Source organism: Bufo bufo, chromosome 5, assembly GCF_905171765.1.
Source record: "Bufo bufo chromosome 5, aBufBuf1.1, whole genome shotgun sequence".
NCBI classification, from domain to species: Eukaryota; Metazoa; Chordata; class Amphibia; order Anura; family Bufonidae; genus Bufo; species Bufo bufo.
The window spans coordinates 241,527,401-241,546,587 of NC_053393.1; the positions used below are offsets into that span (position 1 = coordinate 241,527,401).

The window sequence follows — 19,187 nt, forward strand, 5'->3', positions numbered from 1 at the left end:
AGCGTTAGGAGCCTCTACACGGTGACTCAGGTTCCCATAGGTTTTCAATGGGATTCTCATGGGAACTACTCCAGTCTCCAGCCCCGGTTCCCTAATATTCTGACCTCGATGAACTGGCACATTGTTGTCCATGAAGATGAAATTAGGCCTGTGTTGCTCATGCAGAGGCACAATGACTGGATTAATGATGTTATTTAAGTAGTATGGGCTTGTAACTTTACCATTCACAAAGTGTAGGGCAGTTATGTATTGACTAGACACACCTGCCCACACTGTAACACCACCATCACCAAAGGCTCACCAGTGGCTGATACATAGAACTCTCCTTGACGTCTCCAGCATCGTTGGCGGCCATCATTTCTGCTCTGTGTCAATCAACTTTCATCATTGAACAGCACTGAGGCCCACTGGTCCCTTGTCCAGCTTAGATGTGCCCTGGCCAATGCAAGACGATGACGCCTGTGCCTAGTGGTGTTGCCCTTGCAGGTCATCTAGCATGCAGACCATGTTGATGTAAATGGTTTTGAATGGTCTGAAGTGACACTTGGGTGCCTCTCACCTCCTTTAAATGTGCCTGGAGTTGTGTGGGATTCATCATCCAGTTCCACAGGGCATTGTTCACAATAAAGCGGTCATCAGTGTAGGATGTGGCCAAAGGACGTCCACTTCTATGCCTTTCTGTGACTCTTCCAGTCTCTCTGTATCTCTGTTGCAACCTGCTAACACTCTAAGCTCAGTGGCTACTTCTGTCTCAGAACATCCTGCTTTAATTCTCGCAATGGCAAGGTACTGTTTATCAATTGTTAGGTTTTTGTATTGGTCTAATGATGTCAAAATATGAACAGCATGATGAGGAGGACTGTTTAAATACCAATTCTAATTGAACCAGGAAATGTATTGGACGATTCATGGATCAAACACCTGTTGTGAATTTTGCCGTTAAGCTTCTTGTTAGAGAACAGCAACGTACTGAAACATTGAACAGTTGGACACATGCATTCAAAAAGTTTATAGAAGGTCACATTAAGTTCACCTATAAAGGTTAGAGTGCATTTTAGGTCCACCCGGAAATTTCACCCACAAGCCAAATATCCCTAAATTTGTTTGAGTAGTGTATGATAGCCCTTCATCATAGAAATGATTTGCATCTGTCATCTGACAGACGGACATTATTCAATGTGCTCCGTAATATGTAAGATGCTTTTAAAGGGAACCTATGAAGTACACATGGTGTGTACTCTGCAGGCATTCTATTATAAAGTGAAAGGAGCTGAGGTTAACTGATATATAACTGTTCAGAACTTTTGTTTTATTCATTTAAATCCCTACTCATTCTGTGCTTAGTAGTCACATGGGTGGTTCTACATAGTTATTGACACATTCCCCTTTATGAGTGTGCATGTAGAAATAGCTGTCAGTCACTATGTAGGACTGCCCACTGGACTCCTAAAAATAAAATGAGCAGAAATTCAAAACACAAATAAATTACACAGTTATACAGACCTTTTCCCATAAATATTTTAATCTTTTCAGCTTCCCTGGTCTTACTATGCTGCCTGCAGATAGGACTGAATGTATAATATGATAGGTTCCCTTGCCATAAAGTGCTGATTTATTAAAGAGTATTGGCCTTTCTTGAATATACATTTAGACTAGGTTCTCCTCTGTGTAGGTCATCAGTATCTAATCGGTGGGGGTCTGACACCTGCTGATCTGCTGTTTGAAATGGCACCAATGGCCAGACGATAGGTCAACAGTTAAAATATCTTGAAAAACCCATTTAAATTGTAATACCAATCAATGAATGCACAAACCGTGTTCTTCAGCAGGAGGGATCATTTTGTGTGTTTGCTCATGCCAATTATCGCTAAATGTATGTCTATTTTACAAGCCTGGCTTTCCTTCTTAAATCTAACCTGTCACATTGAACATGGTCTCCTGCTATAAAGCTTGAGGAGTTGAGCAGACTCATGTATAGTTTTATAGAAAAAGATTGAGTAAAACTTTTAATTTATGTGTTTTTTCTATGCTGAGGAGTGGTTACAACTTAGTGACTGGAAGGTTGTCAATTATTGAGTGAGATCACCCACATAGAAGGAGAAAAGATTTAAATCAAGAAATTACAAGTCATACACAATCCTTTTACAAAATTACATATCAACCTGCTCAGTTCCCCCAGCTCTATAGCATGATGCCATTAGACTGAACTGTATTTTTATGCTGACAGGCTCCCTTTAACAGAGCCAAGACCAGTACATACGGTATGTCAGGTCAGTTTTTTAATTCAGACAAATTCCATTAACTTATATTGGGGTTCATGAGGTTTTTGTCTCGGGGGGAGAAGTGTTTTTGATAGCAAGAGTTGTGCTTATTGTTATACAGTGAGGAACAGAAGTATTTGAACACCCTGCGATTTTGCAAATTCTCCCACTTAGAAATCATGGAGGGGTCTGAAATTCACATTGTAGGTGCATTCCCACTCTGAGAGACAGAATAAAAAAAAATATTCAGGAAATCACATTGTATAATTTTTAAAGTATTTATTTGTCTTGCACTGCTGAACTTAAGTATTTGAACACCTGAGAAACAGGAAGAATTCTGGCTCTCAAAGACCTGTTACTGAGCCTTTAAAAAGTTCTACTCCACTCATTAATCTAACTTAGTAGAACCTGTCTGAGCTCTTTAAAGATCCCTGTCCACCCCACAGTCAGTCAGACGCCAACTACTACCATGGGCAAGACCAAAGAGCTGTCAAAAGACACTAGAGATAAAATTGTGGACCTCCACAAGGCTGGAAAGGGCTACGGGGCAATTGCCAAGCAGCTTGGAGAAAATAGATTAACTGTTGGAGCAATTATTAGAAAATGGAAGAGGCTAAAGACGACTGTCAGTCTCCCTCGGACTGGTGCTCTATGCAAGATCTCACCTCGTGGGGTATCACTGATGATAAGAAATGTAATCAGCCCAGAACTACAATGGAGGAGCTGGTCAATGACACGAAGAGAGCTGGGACCACAGTTTCAAAGGTCACTGTCGGTAGAACACCACGCCGTCATGGTTTCAAATCATGCATTTTACGAAAGGTTCCCCTGCTCAAGTCATCACATGTCCAGGCCCATCTGAAGTTTGCCAATGACCATCTGGATGATCCAGAGGAGGCATGGGAGAAAGTCATGTGGTCAGACTTTTTGGTCTAAACTTCACTCGTCGTATTTGGAGGAAAAAGAAGGATGAGTTGCATCCCAAGAACACCATCCCTACTGTGAAACATGGAGTTGGTAACATCATGCTTTGGGGGTGGTTTTCTGTGAAGGGGACAGGACGACTGCACTTTATTAAGGAGAGGATGAATGGAGCCATTTATTGTGAGATTTTGAGCAACAACCTCCTTCCCTCAGTCAGAGCATTGAAGATGGGTCGTGGCTGGGTCTTCCAACCTGGCAACGACCCGAAGCATACAGCCAGGATAACCAAGGAGTGGCTCCGTAAGAAGCATATCAAGGTTTTGGAGTGGCCTAGCCAGTCTCCAGACCTAAATACAATAGAAAATCTTTGGAGGGAGCTGAAACTCCATGTGGCTCAGCGACCACCCCGAAACCTGATAGATCTAGAGGAGATCTATCTGGAGGAGTGGGCCAAAATCCCTGTTGCAGTGTGTGTAAACCTGGTCAAGAACTACAGGAAACGTTTGACCTCTGTAATTACAAACAAAGGCTTCTGTACCAAATATTAACACTGATTTTCTCAGGTGTTCAAATACTTATTTTCAGCAGTGCAAGACAAATAAAATATATAAAAATTATACAATGTGATTTCCTGAATTTTATTTATTTATTCTGTCTCTCAGAGTGGGAATGCACCCACAATGTGAATTTCAGACCCCTCCATGATTTCTAAGCGGGAGAACTTGCAAAATCGCAGGATGCTTAAATACTTCTGTTCCTCGCTGTAAATATCACTGGCACTATGGCAGAATATAATAAGAGCAAAGCAACAGGCTGTTCATTTTGTTCTAAGTGGTTCAACAGGTTCTACTTGTATGCCCGGTCTGATCAATCAATTAGATTTAATAATCTATATCAAAACCTTGAGGATAGAGCATCATAACAAAATAAACCTGCCTCACATTAATGAAAGATTACTGCATGTGTCGCAATATTTTAATCATGATTTAACGCACCATTTGCACATTAACATGTATGGGCTCCATTGAATGTGAAAGACCACACGGATTATACACAAGTAAATACATATTTTTCTAGCTGGCTGTCTAAGCTAAATCTATTTATAATATAACAATGTGGCAATTAGGTCTATATCGAAACAGAAAAACAATTCTAGTGATGTAAACCACGGTCACATAATGTATAGCTGTTTATAGACAAAAAAATAAACTTTTTTTTTAGAGAGAAACAGAATGGTGAATATTTATTATATGGCTCTATTAAAGGGAAAACTGAATAACAGACTGATATATATATATATATATATATATATATATATATATATTGTGGGGGGATTAGCTCTTTTCCGGTGGTTGCAATCATACACTTCTTCACAGACACCAGGATTTAGGGGCCAAACTGTGCTTTATTGTGGCACACGGCATAAAGAAAAACACACAAAGCCAAAATAAAATACCTTGCCCGTCTGGGCCCTATCTAAACACATAGGTTTCCCTGACTCACCTAAAGCATAACACAGTTCACACCCGTGATGAGATGCGGCTTTCCCAGCCCAACCTCCAGCAGCCTCCAGGCTGCTCCCACACCAGTGTCTCCTGTGGGATAGTGGTCTCTCAGCCCTCCCGGCTCAGACCACACCAGCCTTCTGTGTGCAAGTCCCCCAAAGTCCAGGCTATTGCCTTGCCTAGCTGAGACCACACTGACAGAGCCTCACCAGGCCTCTGTCTGCACACTCTCCAGAGTGAGACACACCCAAGATCCAGTAGCAGGATTAAATAGGATCCCTGGACATGAGCGTGCCCTAAGTCCCGGACTGGAACCTAGGGAAACACCACCTCAATGTTCACATTGCCACATATCCCCCCCCTCTGTTCAAACCTGTGGGGGTGAACACATGTACTAACTGGATGCTCATGACAGGGCATCCACATTTTCTTGCCATCGCCTGGCTCAACCTTCGCCCTGGAAGATGTGGTCAGCGTCAGAGGCTTCCCTTTATTTTGCCAGACCCATGCCATCAATGCTTGGTTTGTTACCCACACTGACATGTTGCCCAAGAGACATTGTCTACAATGTTCCCATGTCCATGTGACAGGCAGACCCTCTCTTTCTATTTTTTTATCTTTCTCTCTCTTTGACTTACACAGCTGCTTCAGCCGAGCACGCTTCTTATGACTCGCCTCTTTTTGTCTCTTTATTTTAACAGCAGATCGTACATTTCTTTTTCCTTTACTCTTAGAATTTCGATCTCTGCTTCTGGAACTCCCTTCAGAATATATTTTTATGCAAACGACAGACTCTCCGTTTGACTTCGCTGGCTCTTGCAGACGCTTAGGCCTTTTCTTCTTGTCTTTGCAAAGCTCCGTCAGCAGAGCTGGCTTGCCCCTGCTCACTTCTTTTCCAACAGTGGTTTTCTCAGATGGTGCCTCAGTTTCAGGGTCTTCTGCCTCTTCACTGCCTCTCCCCACTTCGGCTTTACCCTTGATCTCTGGAACATCCAAGGATTTATCCCATTTCAAGACCTCTGCCTTAGCTTCTTTGGCCTCCATTTCTTTGGAGTCTCCACTTACTTTATTATCCTTTTTATCCTTCACGGACTTGGCCTCATATCCTTGCCTTCTTAACTCCTCCTCCTCCTCATCAAGGTTGGAGGCACTGGGGACATCAGGATCTTCACCAGACTCGTTTCCTTCCGTTGCCTTCTCCAGCAGACCGCTGGCTTTCTGTAAGGCACTGACGGCAGAGGGAACATCTTTCATGACCAGGTCCTGGCTACTTATTGCCACGAGTCTCTTGGCCTCTGCATTCACATCAGCTGGGTGAGCAGAAAGATCTCCCGTCTTCTCCGCCTCGGTCGGCACCACGGCGCCACCATCTCCAGACCCATTCTTAACAGGCTCTGGCTTAGACTTCTTCAACTCATAGACGTTCTTCCTGACATCATCCTTTGAGCTCATGAGATCTTCCATCCCTGCTCTGAGTTGTCTGTTCAGCCTCTTACATTCATCTCGCTCCTCAAGCGCTTCTTCAAGGGATTGAGCCGAGGAGAGGGTCTCCTGTTCCAGATGCTCTTCACTTGGCTCTGCTGCAGCAGATGTAGGAGTATCACCATTACCCCCTGTGGGGGTTTCACGCAGGGTCTCTTTAAGCACTTTGTTTGTATCTACTGCAGTCTTCTTCGGTGACTCTGTGAAGACATCTAGTCCCTTTTCTATCATATCTAGGGACTGTGTGGAGAGAGAAACATCTTCAGGATTGCAGCTGTACTGATGTGTCAGGTCATCTACCCCTGCCTGGGTATGGGTCTCAGACACTAGGCTGCCATCTCCCCACTCAGCTCTTGTCACGTCATGTATAACTGTCGTCTGGTCGCTACTAGTGACCACCTGAATTTTGCAATACCTTGACTTGGTAGCTTCCTTCTCGGAGTTGCTAATGGTCACAGCGCATATATCACCTATGTCACTAGTGTCATTATTAACACTGACTTCTAGAGGCACTGCAGAGTTAATCCCTACCTGGGACATTACTTTATTGACCATAAAACACTGTGGAGACTGCATGTCCACCTCTGGTACGTGTGATACTCCCTCTAGGACTGCTACCCTTTCTTGCACGTTTACCAGAGTAGGATTGCTCCACTCGGTGTTCACAACATTTATCTGCACTTCTGCATCATTCACATGTTTCTTATCAGCACCATTGTTTTCAATAGGCAATATTCTTTCCCCATGGCAGTCAATGTGCATCTCCCTTAGACCTTCATTTACACGGGCAAGTACAGGTTCTGCAGGAGTTTCGTCACTATCTGCAGAAGTGTCTACCTTGCCCCATAACAACGAAACGTTATCACAACCCAACATCACATCATATAAGAACATATTGGTAACATCAGGTCCACAAGACCCAGTTCTTACTGGAGACTCCCCCTCAGTGAGAACCACCTGCACTTGCTCAGGCTCTCTTTTAGGTGCCTGGTTCACATTACTTATATGCAATTCTTCAAACACCCTGAACATGTCATAAAGTTCTTCATGAAAAATAGCAGAAGAAGAAAATAAAGCTTCATCATCATTTACATTTTTACCACCAGGGGGTACTTTTCCCCTGACCACAGCCTGCAACGGAAAAGGCATGTTATCAACAACAGATATTTCACACAACATCCCACTTTCATTATGCATTTCCGCCAACCTGGCACAATCACCTTGCACCTTATCCGCACCATTGTCTCTAATGGTCACTTCACTTAAAGGATTCACCAGTTCTGCAGGAGTGTTTCCACTTCCCCACAAGTCACGGAACAATGGGAAATCATGGCCCAACAGTCCCTCATGCATGAGCGTAGTTCTACCAGCAAGTCCATAAGTCCCAGTTCTCACGGTAGTCTCACAATTCTTATTAACTGCATGACTGTCCCGTACACTTAGCATTATATTACTTTTCATATGGTCACACACTTTTGAGACAGTTTCTAGCCTCGGTGACATATCACCCACCGGCCCAGCGGGTAGCAACTGCCGCCTGCTCAATGTCACTGGGTCTGTTACACACGGGATAATCGGAACGATCTTACCGTTTGTCGTCACGGATTCGGCACTCACGGGAGATGAGGGGAGTCCAGGAATATCTCCAGCACGGTCATCACCCTTCTCCTTAATACAGTAGTTGCCACGGGAAACGCCTTGGCCTTGACTCCAGCCTTTATCCAGACAGTCACTCCATCCGCACCCTTTAGGACTTTGCGCACACTTGCAGGAAACATAGGATCTTCTGAAAGTTGCACCACTCTCCATCTCCTTTTCTTCCCGATGGTTGCCCTTGGCAACGGCATATCTTTGCTTTTTCTCCGGCGTTCCCAACACACTGCCGACCTCTGGGAACTTTGTGCAGGGTCCATACAGCGTTGAGGACCCTCTATTCAGGGCTAGCTGCAGCTGCGCCTCCAGAGCCTCTCGCTCAGCATCAAATTTTGCCAACTCACGTGGGGTACAGCCCATCTGTTTTACCAGTTTTTCCTGCCGTTTAATCTCCCATGTCCGTCGGACGTATTCTTCCCCGAGACCCATGGCAACAAACAGTCTCGTAGCAGGAAAAACTTTCAGCAGCGAGTCCACTTTTGCTGGGCTACTGGCCCTTTAATTCACTGCACAGCAACTCCTTTGCAACCCAGCAAAAAGTGTCTAGAACAGCATGAGCAGCACCTGCTCCTTTCAGTGATGTCGTTGTCCCTAGCAACCACATTGTTTTTTTACTTTTCAGCACGGACATGTGCCCGCATCCTCCACCAATTGTGGGGGGATTAGCTCTTTTCCGGTGGTTGCAATCATACACTTCTTCACAGACACCAGGATTTAGGGGCCAAACTGTGCTTTATTGTGGCACACGGCATAAAGAAAAACACACAAAGCCAAAATAAAATACCTTGCCCGTCTGGGCCCTATCTAAACACATAGGTTTCCCTGACTCACCTAAAGCATAACACAGTTCACACCCGTGATGAGATGCGGCTTTCCCAGCCCAACCTCCAGCAGCCTCCAGGCTGCTCCCACACCAGTGTCTCCTGTGGGATAGTGGTCTCTCAGCCCTCCCGGCTCAGACCACACCAGCCTTCTGTGTGCAAGTCCCCCAAAGTCCAGGCTATTGCCTTGCCTAGCTGAGACCACACTGACAGAGCCTCACCAGGCCTCTGTCTGCACACTCTCCAGAGTGAGACACACCCAAGATCCAGTAGCAGGATTAAATAGGATCCCTGGACATGAGCATGCCCTAAGTCCCGGACTGGAACCTAGGGAAACACCACCTCAATGTTCACATTGCCACAATATATATTAGCAGGATAACCCCGCTTCACATGGGTATATTTTGACTATTTTATTTAATGTTTGTGTGTGTGGTTAAAAGTTATCCCCAGTGTTCCCCATAAGAGTGACCTCCACAAGCACTGACTCTTTTATAGTGAACTCTAAAACGCTCCACCCCCTTAACAGTGACCTCCACTGCAGTCCGCTCGCTTATCATTGACCTCCACAGTGGCCTGCCTCTTTAACATTGACTTCTACAACATTCCCATCAACAGTGACCTCCACAGCACCCCACCCTTCATCATTGACTTCCACAGCAGCCGGCCCCTTAACATTGACCTCCACAGTAGCTGACTGCGTTAACAGTGACCTCTACAGTGTGCCACCCCATTAGAATGTGACCTCCATAGCACCCTGGCTTCTAAACAGTAACCTCTACAACACCTAACCCCCTTAACAGTGACCTCTACAGTGGCCTGCCGCCTTAACAGTAACCTGAAATGTGCCCTGCCCTCTTAACATGTGATCTCCACAGCACTCTGCCACTCTTAAGCTTGACATCTACAGTGGCCCACCCCCTTAACAATGACATTCACAGTGGCCTGCCCCCTTAACAGTGACCTTCACAGCAACCCGCCCCTCACCATTGACCTCCACAGCGGTCTGCCCCTTAACATTAACCTCCACAGAAGTCTGCTCCCTTAACATTGACCTCTGTGAAGGTCAATTTTAGGAGGTGGGGTTCTACAGAGGCCTGTCTTTTTAATATTGACATTGACATTGGCAGTAGCCTGCCCCTTAACAGTGACCCTGACAGCACCCCACCCCCTTAACAGTGACCTCCACAGCACCTCTAACTGTGATCCTATAGCAGTGAAGAAAAATAGCTGTGTTGTTATGGAAACCTTATGTAAAACTGTATGTATGTCAAGACTGAAGGACCTGCAAGCTTCTATTGGCTAATATGGGTCAACTGACAGTGTGTATGTGTAAAGGGAGAATATTAATCACCAATATTTATGCAAATATCGATAATTAATATTCATAAATAGGAGGAACCGTCTATTGATGACTCCGCCTATTTATGCCTTTATATAATAACAACACAATACTTTCGCTATGCTTTACACTAATCACTACGCTAGCTGCATGTGCCTAACTAACTCACTACCGCTAACAAGTACACGCTACACAAAGGGTACAAATATAACGGTATTTATTACTTACAATACACTACGCACGCAATACACTAACAATACAGCACTAAATATACAATCCTAAACTACACTACACGTTCCCAAATTCCACCCATCAACTAACTATACAGTTCACACATACAAGTAATGTTAACAACCCACCCATCTAGTTCTATACTATCCCTATGGGGTACGCCGAGGGTTAACGGTGGTCTTACAGGGGTGTAAGCCGACCACAAACACAAAGGGTTAACAATGGGGATAATATCAGAACTGTACAGCAATGCAGGGGTTATATACCCTGCAAGTGTACAGTGAGGGGGAGTGTGTGGCAGGGTTTAAGCAGGGGTTAATCAGTGGGGTTAATCAGGGGATCAGGGGTGTAGGAACCAGGGGAATAGGGGTATGGCAGGGGTTAACCAGCTAGGGGGTTGCTCCATAAGGGTATGGCAGGGGTTAACCAGAGGGGGAACAGGGTATCAGGGGTAATACTTATGGTTCTGCTCGTCCTCGCCAGCCAGGGGGCCTCCTTTTGGGGGGTGGGGGCGGCAGGGGTCCGGTCCTTCTCCCGGAGCGCAGGACTTAAGTTTCTGCTCGTTGTCCAGGGTGATTCTCTCCTTCAGTGGCGGGGGGGGGGGGGGGGGGCCCGGCTCTTCACCGGAGGGGGGGGGCGTGTTGTCCTGAGCGCCGATGCGCTCTCAAGGTGGGGGCCCCGATCCTGAACACAGAGTGCCGGGGCCGCCGGATATTTATCCCCCGGCGGCCCGCACTCCCGCCGCCCACCAGGGGGCGCGCGCGCGCCCATCTGAGCCACGAGGGCCTGCGCAGCGATATGACATCACTGCGCCGGCCCGCGTGCTCACATCGGGGACGCGCTTCTGGCAGACAGGCGGGAGAAGCCTTTGATCTCCCGCCTGCTGCACCTAGTATTCCGGACAGTGCGATAGTAATCGCACTGTCGGAATGCGCATAATAGAAGGAGGAGAGGCTTCTCCCCTTCTTCTATCATGCGTAATTATCTCCAGCGGCGCTGGGGATAATTACAACAAAGGGCTCAGATTCTGTTGAATCTGAGCTCTTTGTATCCATCAGGATGACCGGACCCTTGTCCGATCATTCTGATGCAATTAGCCAGATTGCATCGGTGCGAATGCTTGGGGCACATTCACACCGATGCACCTGGTTTCAGTTGTAGGAGGGGGGGGGGAGAATATATATAATATACATGCGTATGGATGCTTGGGGCACATCCATACACATGTATACATTAATATTAGGGACATATCTAGAGGGGGCACATTATTATATAAGGGGGCACATTATTATATAAGGGGGCACAAGCCCCTACATCACAAGGGGGCACAAGCCCCTACATTATAAGGGGGCACATATTTCCCACAGGGGCCACCATGAGCCCCTGGGGATCACCATGGGCAGACGTGCGCAGATGCTGGGCACATCTGCGCACATCGTCCCATGATGCTGTGGTTAATGTATGCACATATATACCATACATGCCCGCACGTGTTTGCAGGCATGCATGGATATATGCATACGTCTCAACCGTTCCTCAACAATCCCCCTGTTGTCGGACTATATAATACGACAATATAACGGGGGAACAGTTTGAGATATATTTGCCCCCCTTCAACCCCATCTTTGGTGGAAGTTCAGGAAGAACTGTAGTGCACACTGATCTTTAGGTACTTAGACATCCCTAATACAGCTTCCTCCGACCTGCCCTTCACCGTAACCTACTCCTCCGTCCACAGGATACACCGTCTTCTTCTTGACATCTTTAGGATACCACACACCCACAGTCTCTCGGTTAACTGGTCTTTCTTTAACAGTCTTTTAGTGTCGGCCACCCCCACTTTGGAGTGACCACACCCCCACAGTCTCTCGGTAATTCTGCCGATCTTCAGGCATCTTCGTCCCCCCCAATTCTGGAGTGGGTTCACCCTTACAGTCTTTACCTTTCTGTAACAGTCTCTTGGTGTCGGCCACCCCCACTTTGGAGTGACCACACCCCCACAGTCTCTCGGTAGTTCTGCCGATCTTCAGGTATGGCCCGCCTCCAAGGCATCTGGAGCGGGTTCACCCTCACAACCTCAGTCCCAATTTTCTTCTATCCAACGTCTGTTTCCATCTTGATGGGTGCGGTTCTCCCGTGGACAGATTAATAGGTCTTTACAATGCAGGTCAAACTCTTAAGCGTTGATGTCATAGTACCTAAATTCTACTGCGGAGAACACCTCCGACACACTACACATCCAGCCCTTCCCTTAAGAACTTCACCGTTCCAGGGTTCAAGGTGGCAAATGAATGATGCCTGTCCCTATCGTGACCTAACCTTATCCCCATTCACACAAAATACAGGTCACATCCCTCCCAACACCACCAAAATCATTATATGTATGTGTACCCATAGAGACTCATGCAACCTGGCATATCTCTACACCTCCAAAGACACAGGTAGGTCGCAGACCCCTGTGTCAATGGGAAACGACTATAGGATGCAAATGTGTACAGCCAAATATAGGCTGTCACACATTTGCACCTAGAGTGTCTATGGGTACACAATCAACCGACAAACAAAATCAATAAATACAATGTGCTATGGGGTTTCAGGGTAGTACAAGTTATACGTCCCGAACCCTCATAGGAAACAAAGTGTGTCCATAAATACAATATTTGGCTACAGGAACAATGTTAGCGTTATGTCCTGAGCCTCCTCCTTCGGTTAGTTCGGTAAAGCTCTGTCTGGTTCTGGTGTATTTGGTCAATAAGTCCCTTGACCCTCCGATGTAGATGACGATGACCAGAACCAGAAGAAGTTTCACTGGGTGAAACAAGGGAAAATAAGCTCTTCCACCCGAACGTCTCCAAGTCTTCCTCCAGAGTCTGAAATAACGCTCCCGCTGGATTGTGGCACAGTCTTCCATCTCTAGAACACCTCTAGACAGAGGTCGCTTGGTTGCCAAAATCCAGTGGGATCCTCTGGAGCTTCACAAGAGTGTCAGGGGGAATAGCTGGCCTCTTCTGTGGCATCTCCTGGGTTTTTCTTCCGCTCCATACACCTATGGCAGAAGAAAATACCAGGCGCTCCCAGGGGAATTTCTCCCCTAACAGTGCAATTAAATGTGAAAATTCCCAGCACCAATACCTTTGACCCATGGGTAGAGAAAGGTATTGGGCTGCCCTTTATCTCACATGACCCCTCGTTATCCCAACACTGGTGTCTGAACACCCTACCTTCAGAGGATAGCGTCCTCTGCTGCACATCCCTCTGCACCAACAGATAAGGATGGCCACCCTACTAAGTTAGGATAACTGGAGTTCTGTGGACAAAGCGCCATCTTGTTATTGATGGCACCGCATCCCTGTCCACTCATGTGTACCCAGGCTGATTTCCCCCTGTGATCCAGTCTTGTGGAGGCCCGCTGAACCAATGGCATAGTCATGCCCTGGCTCCCCAGGACCCCACAACACAAGAACACAGTCCACACTCTGCTGCCAAACACTCTGCGTCCAATCCCTATCAGAGCTGTGCTACCTGCTCGGACTAGAATTAAGTGCGCAGCACAACATTACACCAATGTTGTCTGTCCGCCCCAGTCCCCAGTGTAACACAGCTCTACCGAAAACCTGGAGCACAACAGCGCCATCTGTATCGATCTGAGACCCTGGTTGCCCAGAATAATATCACATCATCCTTTGTGTGCTGCATGGAGAAGGTCCTTATGCCTTTTCCCGACCAGCAGGATTTCCCGTGTGATATTATCTGCTCGCGAACCTATACGTTCTCGATCCACAGTATAACACTGTTCCACTCCAAGGGGACACAGAATGAAACAAGACAGCAGACGGGACTTACAACAAACTACATAAATCAGCATGGTAGAACACATCCGTAGACAAGGACTACCACCATCAACATCAAGAAAAACTTACCAACAGATAACAAAAACACACAACATGGACATACACAGGGAACAAACGGTGTAACAAATAGTACAGGGGTGTCAAATGTTGCCTAGCCTAGCTTGGCCACTCTGACCCCTCAGCAGCTGGTGATGCTGCCGAGAGGTAACCCCGTTATGGCCAGGCTGACTAGACCCCACTGCACAATTTGTTACCTGGCTGATACTGTTGGACACATTGCAATTACTTGCACAAGGGCAATTCCTTGCAAAGTGTCCTTTGTTCCCACACCTGAAACACGTGACTTGGTTTCCTGTCCTGTGTGTTATGTTCCTATCTGTTTTGCAGTGTCTCGCTATGTGACCTAGGCCACCACATGCAAAAACATCTGTAGTTTGCTCTGCCTGGCCCAGGTCCATCTACACTGCAGCCGTGCTCCCTTCTCCTGAATTGTTCCATCCTCAGGGACGCACTCTTCACAACAGTTCTTTTTCCCAAAGTCAGGGAAAAATCTCTGTTAGTCTGGACCGGCTTGACCTGATGATTAGACCGGTCACAGACTACTCTCCCCCCTTGTGGCCCTGCACAGGGCAACGTTTTGGGAGATTCCGACCCTGGCTTTACGGAAAAAGAAAGGGCCAGCACCAACTTGGTGATAACCTGTTGCATGCCAGACATTAGCTGGGACCTTACAGCAACCTCAGCCTTCAATATGGCTACCGTCACGTCAGTAGAGGCAGCCCGCTCCTTGAAGGCCTTGACCTCAGTATAAGACTGAGTCAACTTAGCCTCAATTTCCTCCTTCTGCCTCTGCAGCTCTACTAACTGTGACTCTATATTAGCCACCTGCGCATCTCGGTCAACAGTAGACTGCACATTCTCTGCCAGCTGTGCCTGCAATGCCGAAACCTGGTCAGAATTACTGGCACAGCACTGGAAGTGAATGGCCGGAGGAATTGTCTCCGTTGACTGAGACACCAGCGCCACTTCCTTTGGCTTACAGATGCTAGCCTCAAACGTATGAACGAGTTTGGCTAGCATCCGAAGCCGTTTGGTGGCCTTGTTCAACACCGTCCGTTTGTTAACACAAAGCTTGTCATAACTACAAGCCTGTGCTAACAAATCGGACCACAGCATTTCTGCTGACTTGTATGTAGTGGGGAGGATGGGGTTAAATGTGCTGTGTCTGCTCAAGTGTTGCAGTGTGGGGAAGTCCATACTCACCGTTTGCTGAGTGTCCATCTTCTCATTAGGGCCGTACCTCTTCGTCTTCGCAGCTGCTTGGAAGAAGTCCATTTTCCCGAATCGCCTCTTCCCGACCAGCCAGACTTGTACGCAGCTCCCACGAAGATGGATCTCCTTCAGTGACGTGTCCGCTTCTCCCTTGCAATCACTTGAGCGATGCAGTGACATTTTTCTGAGCCTCCATCTTCTTGTTGGTGCTGTACTTTTCCGTCCCTTGCAGCTGCTTGAAAGAAGTCCTTTTCTTCCGGATCGCTTCTTCCCGACCAGCTGGACTTCTATGTACCTCCAACGAAGTTGGATCTCTTTCCGTGCCTTCTTCTCTTACCCCAGCGACGTTGACCATGTAAAGCAAATACAAAAATATTAATACACAGATAGATTATAGATTCTCTGCAAAAGATTTTGTTTTATTTCTGGTACTCTAAGGGAAGTATCGCTTCTCCTGTACGAATTATCGGGTCCTAGACGCTCAGACACTCCGCTGACCGCGTCTCTCCTGCCCGCTAATTCACAGTACCAGCAACCCCAGCCTTAAGATCAAAAACAAACGCAAAATCCACGTAGTGGGCCTGGCTCGCCAATGTAAACGGGAGAATATTAATCACCGATATTTATGCAAATATCGATAATTAATATTCATAAATAGGAAGAACCGTCTATTGATGACTCCGCCTATTTATGCCTTTATATAATAACAACACAATACTTTCGCTATGCTTTACACTAATCACTACGCTAGCTGCATGTGCCTAACTAACTCACTACCGCTAACAAGTACACGCTACACAAAGGGTACAAATATAACGGTATTTATTACTTACAATACACTACGCACGCAATACACTAACAATACAGCACTAAATATACAATCCTAAACTACACTACACGTTCCCAAATTCCACCCATCAACTAACTATACAGTTCACACATACAAGTAATGTTAACAACCCACCCATCTAGTTCTATACTATCCCTATGGGGTACGCTGAGGGTTAACGGTGGTCTTACAGGGGTGTAAGCCGACCACAAACACAAAGGGTTAACAATGGGGATAATATCAGAACTGTACAGCAATGCAGGGGTTATATACCCTGCAAGTGTACAGTGAGGGGGAGTGTGTGGCAGGGTTTAAGCAGGGGTTAATCAGTGGGGTTAATCAGGGGATCAGGGGTGTAGGAACCAGGGGAATAGGGGTATGGCAGGGGTTAACCAGCTAGGGGGTTGCTCCATAGGGGTATGGCAGGGGTTAACCAGAGGGGGAACAGGGTATCAGGGGTGATACTTATGGTTCTGCTCGTCCTCGCCAGCCAGGGGGCCTCCTTCTGGGGGGTGGGGGCGGCAGGGGTCCGGTCCTTCTCCCGGAGCGCAGGACTTAAGTTTCTGCTCGTTGTCCAGGGTGATTCTCTCCTTCAGTGGCGGGGGGGGGGGCGGCACGGCTCTTCAGCCGGAGGGGGGGGGGGGGCGCATTGTCCTGAGCGCCGATGCGCTCTCAAGGTGGGGGCCCCGATCCTGAACACAGAGTGCCGGGGCCGCCGGATATTTATCCCCCGGCGGCCCGCACTCCCGCCGCCCACCAGGGGGCGCGCGCGCCCATCTGAGCCACGAGGGCCGGCGCAGCGATATGACGTCACTGCGCCGGCCCGCGTGCTCACATCGGGGACGCGCTTCTGGCAGACAGGCGGGAGAAGCCTTTGATCTCCCGCCTGCTGCACCTAGCATTCCGGACAGTGCGATAGTAATCGCACTGTCGGAATGCGCATAATAGAAGGAGGAGAGGCTTCTCCCCTTCTTCTATCATGCGTAATTATCTCCAGCGGCGCTGGGGATAATTACAACAAAGGGCTCAGATTCTGTTGAATCTGAGCTCTTTGTATCCATCAGGATGACCGGACCCTTGTCCGGTCCTTCTGATGCAATTAGCCAGATTGCATCGGTGCGAATGCTTGGGGCACATTCACACCGATGCACCTGGTTTCAGTTGTAAGAGGGGGGGAGAATATATATAATATACATGCGTATGGATGCTTGGGGAACATCCATACACATGTATACATTAATATTAGGGACATATCTAGAGGGGGCACATTATTATATAAGGGGGCACATTATTATATAAGGGGGCACAAGCCCCTACATCACAAGGGGGCACAAGCCCCTACATTATAAGGGGGCACATATTTCCCACAGGGGCCACCATGAGCCCCTGGGGATCACCATGGGCAGACGTGCGCAGATGCTGGGCACATCTGCGCACATCGTCCCATGATGCTGTGGTTAATGTATGCACATATATACCATACATGCCCGCACGTGTTTGCAGGCATGCATGGATATATGCATACGTCTCAACCGTTCCTCAACAGTATGGCAGTTAGAATATGAGTGAAAGACTTGCGAGCTGCTATTGGCTAATACGGGTCATGTGATGGTACCATATAGCATTTTTTGGAAATATCTCAAAAACCGTACATCCTAGAGAGCTGAGACCCAATCTAAAACCTTTACCAGAGACCTACATGCCAGATGTACCTATATGTCAAATTTGGTGCAGATCGGTCCAGTGGTTTGGCCATGCATAAAGAACAGACAACAGACGGACAGCATTTCATGTAGGTGGTCCTATCAATAATTGACTGCTAAATCTGCCACCCACATGAAACCTAATCATAAAAAGAGCAGAATAAATTACAAGTTTATTGAATCTTTTTCCACAAAACTATATATCAATCTTCTCAGCTTTTCCTGCTCTATAACATGCTGTCTGCTGATTGCATTGTATTCATGGTGACAGGTTCCACTTAACATTGAGCTGACTGAGTTGTAAAAGGAAGACTAGATTTTAATTTGTGTTTAATGTGACCTGGCCTTATTATGGGCCCACAGAAGTTGCTGGTAGATCCTATACAAACTCATTATACAATACAGGCATCTTTAAAGGAGTATATTTAAGCTATATAGGCATACATATTCTCATTTGTTCAAAAATGTGTACGGGCGGCAACCTGGGCATCGGTCTACTGGGAAATTTCCCTGTAGGGTCTATAGACCAGTCCGCCCCTGGTGGATGGGCATAAATGATTTTTACCAAATATATTTGCTAAGTATCTCATATCCATTTATATTCTGAATATAGCATTAATACAATATAACAACATGCTAGCAAAACACTTGACAGAGTGCTGTCCACATCATAATCCTTGGGTGCCCATACATAGGAAAATATAGAATAGGACATCTTGTGACATAATATTGTGAAAACCTGGAGCACAACAGCGCCATCTGTATCGATCTGAGACCCTGGTTGCCCAGAATAATATCACATCATCCTTTGTGTGCTGCATGGAGAAGGTCCTTATGCCTTTTCCCGACCAGCAGGATTTCCCGTGTGATATTATCTGCTCGCGAACCTATACGTTCTCGATCCACAGTATAACACTGTTCCACTCCAAGGGGACACAGAATGAAACAAGACAGCAGACGGGACTTACAACAAACTACATAAATCAGCATGGTAGAACACATCCGTAGACAAGGACTACCACCATCAACATCAAGAAAAACTTACCAACAGATAACAAAAACACACAACATGGACATACACAGGGAACAAACGGTGTAACAAATAGTACAGGGGTGTCAAATGTTGCCTAGCCTAGCTTGGCCACTCTGACCCCTCAGCAGCTGGTGATGCTGCCGAGAGGTAACCCCGTTATGGCCAGGCTGACTAGACCCCACTGCACAATTTGTTACCTGGCTGATACTGTTGGACACATTGCAATTACTTGCACAAGGGCAATTCCTTGCAATGTGTCCTTTGTTCCCACACCTGAAAC

The 19,187-nt window shown here is 46.8% G+C and overlaps 1 protein-coding gene across 1 annotated transcript in view; it reads left to right on the forward strand.

Moving 5' to 3' along the window:
* Positions 1-19,187, forward strand: part of LOC121002879 (calcium/calmodulin-dependent 3',5'-cyclic nucleotide phosphodiesterase 1C-like) — a 786,737-nt gene that overhangs the window by 751,193 nt on the left and 16,357 nt on the right. The window lies entirely within an intron of this gene.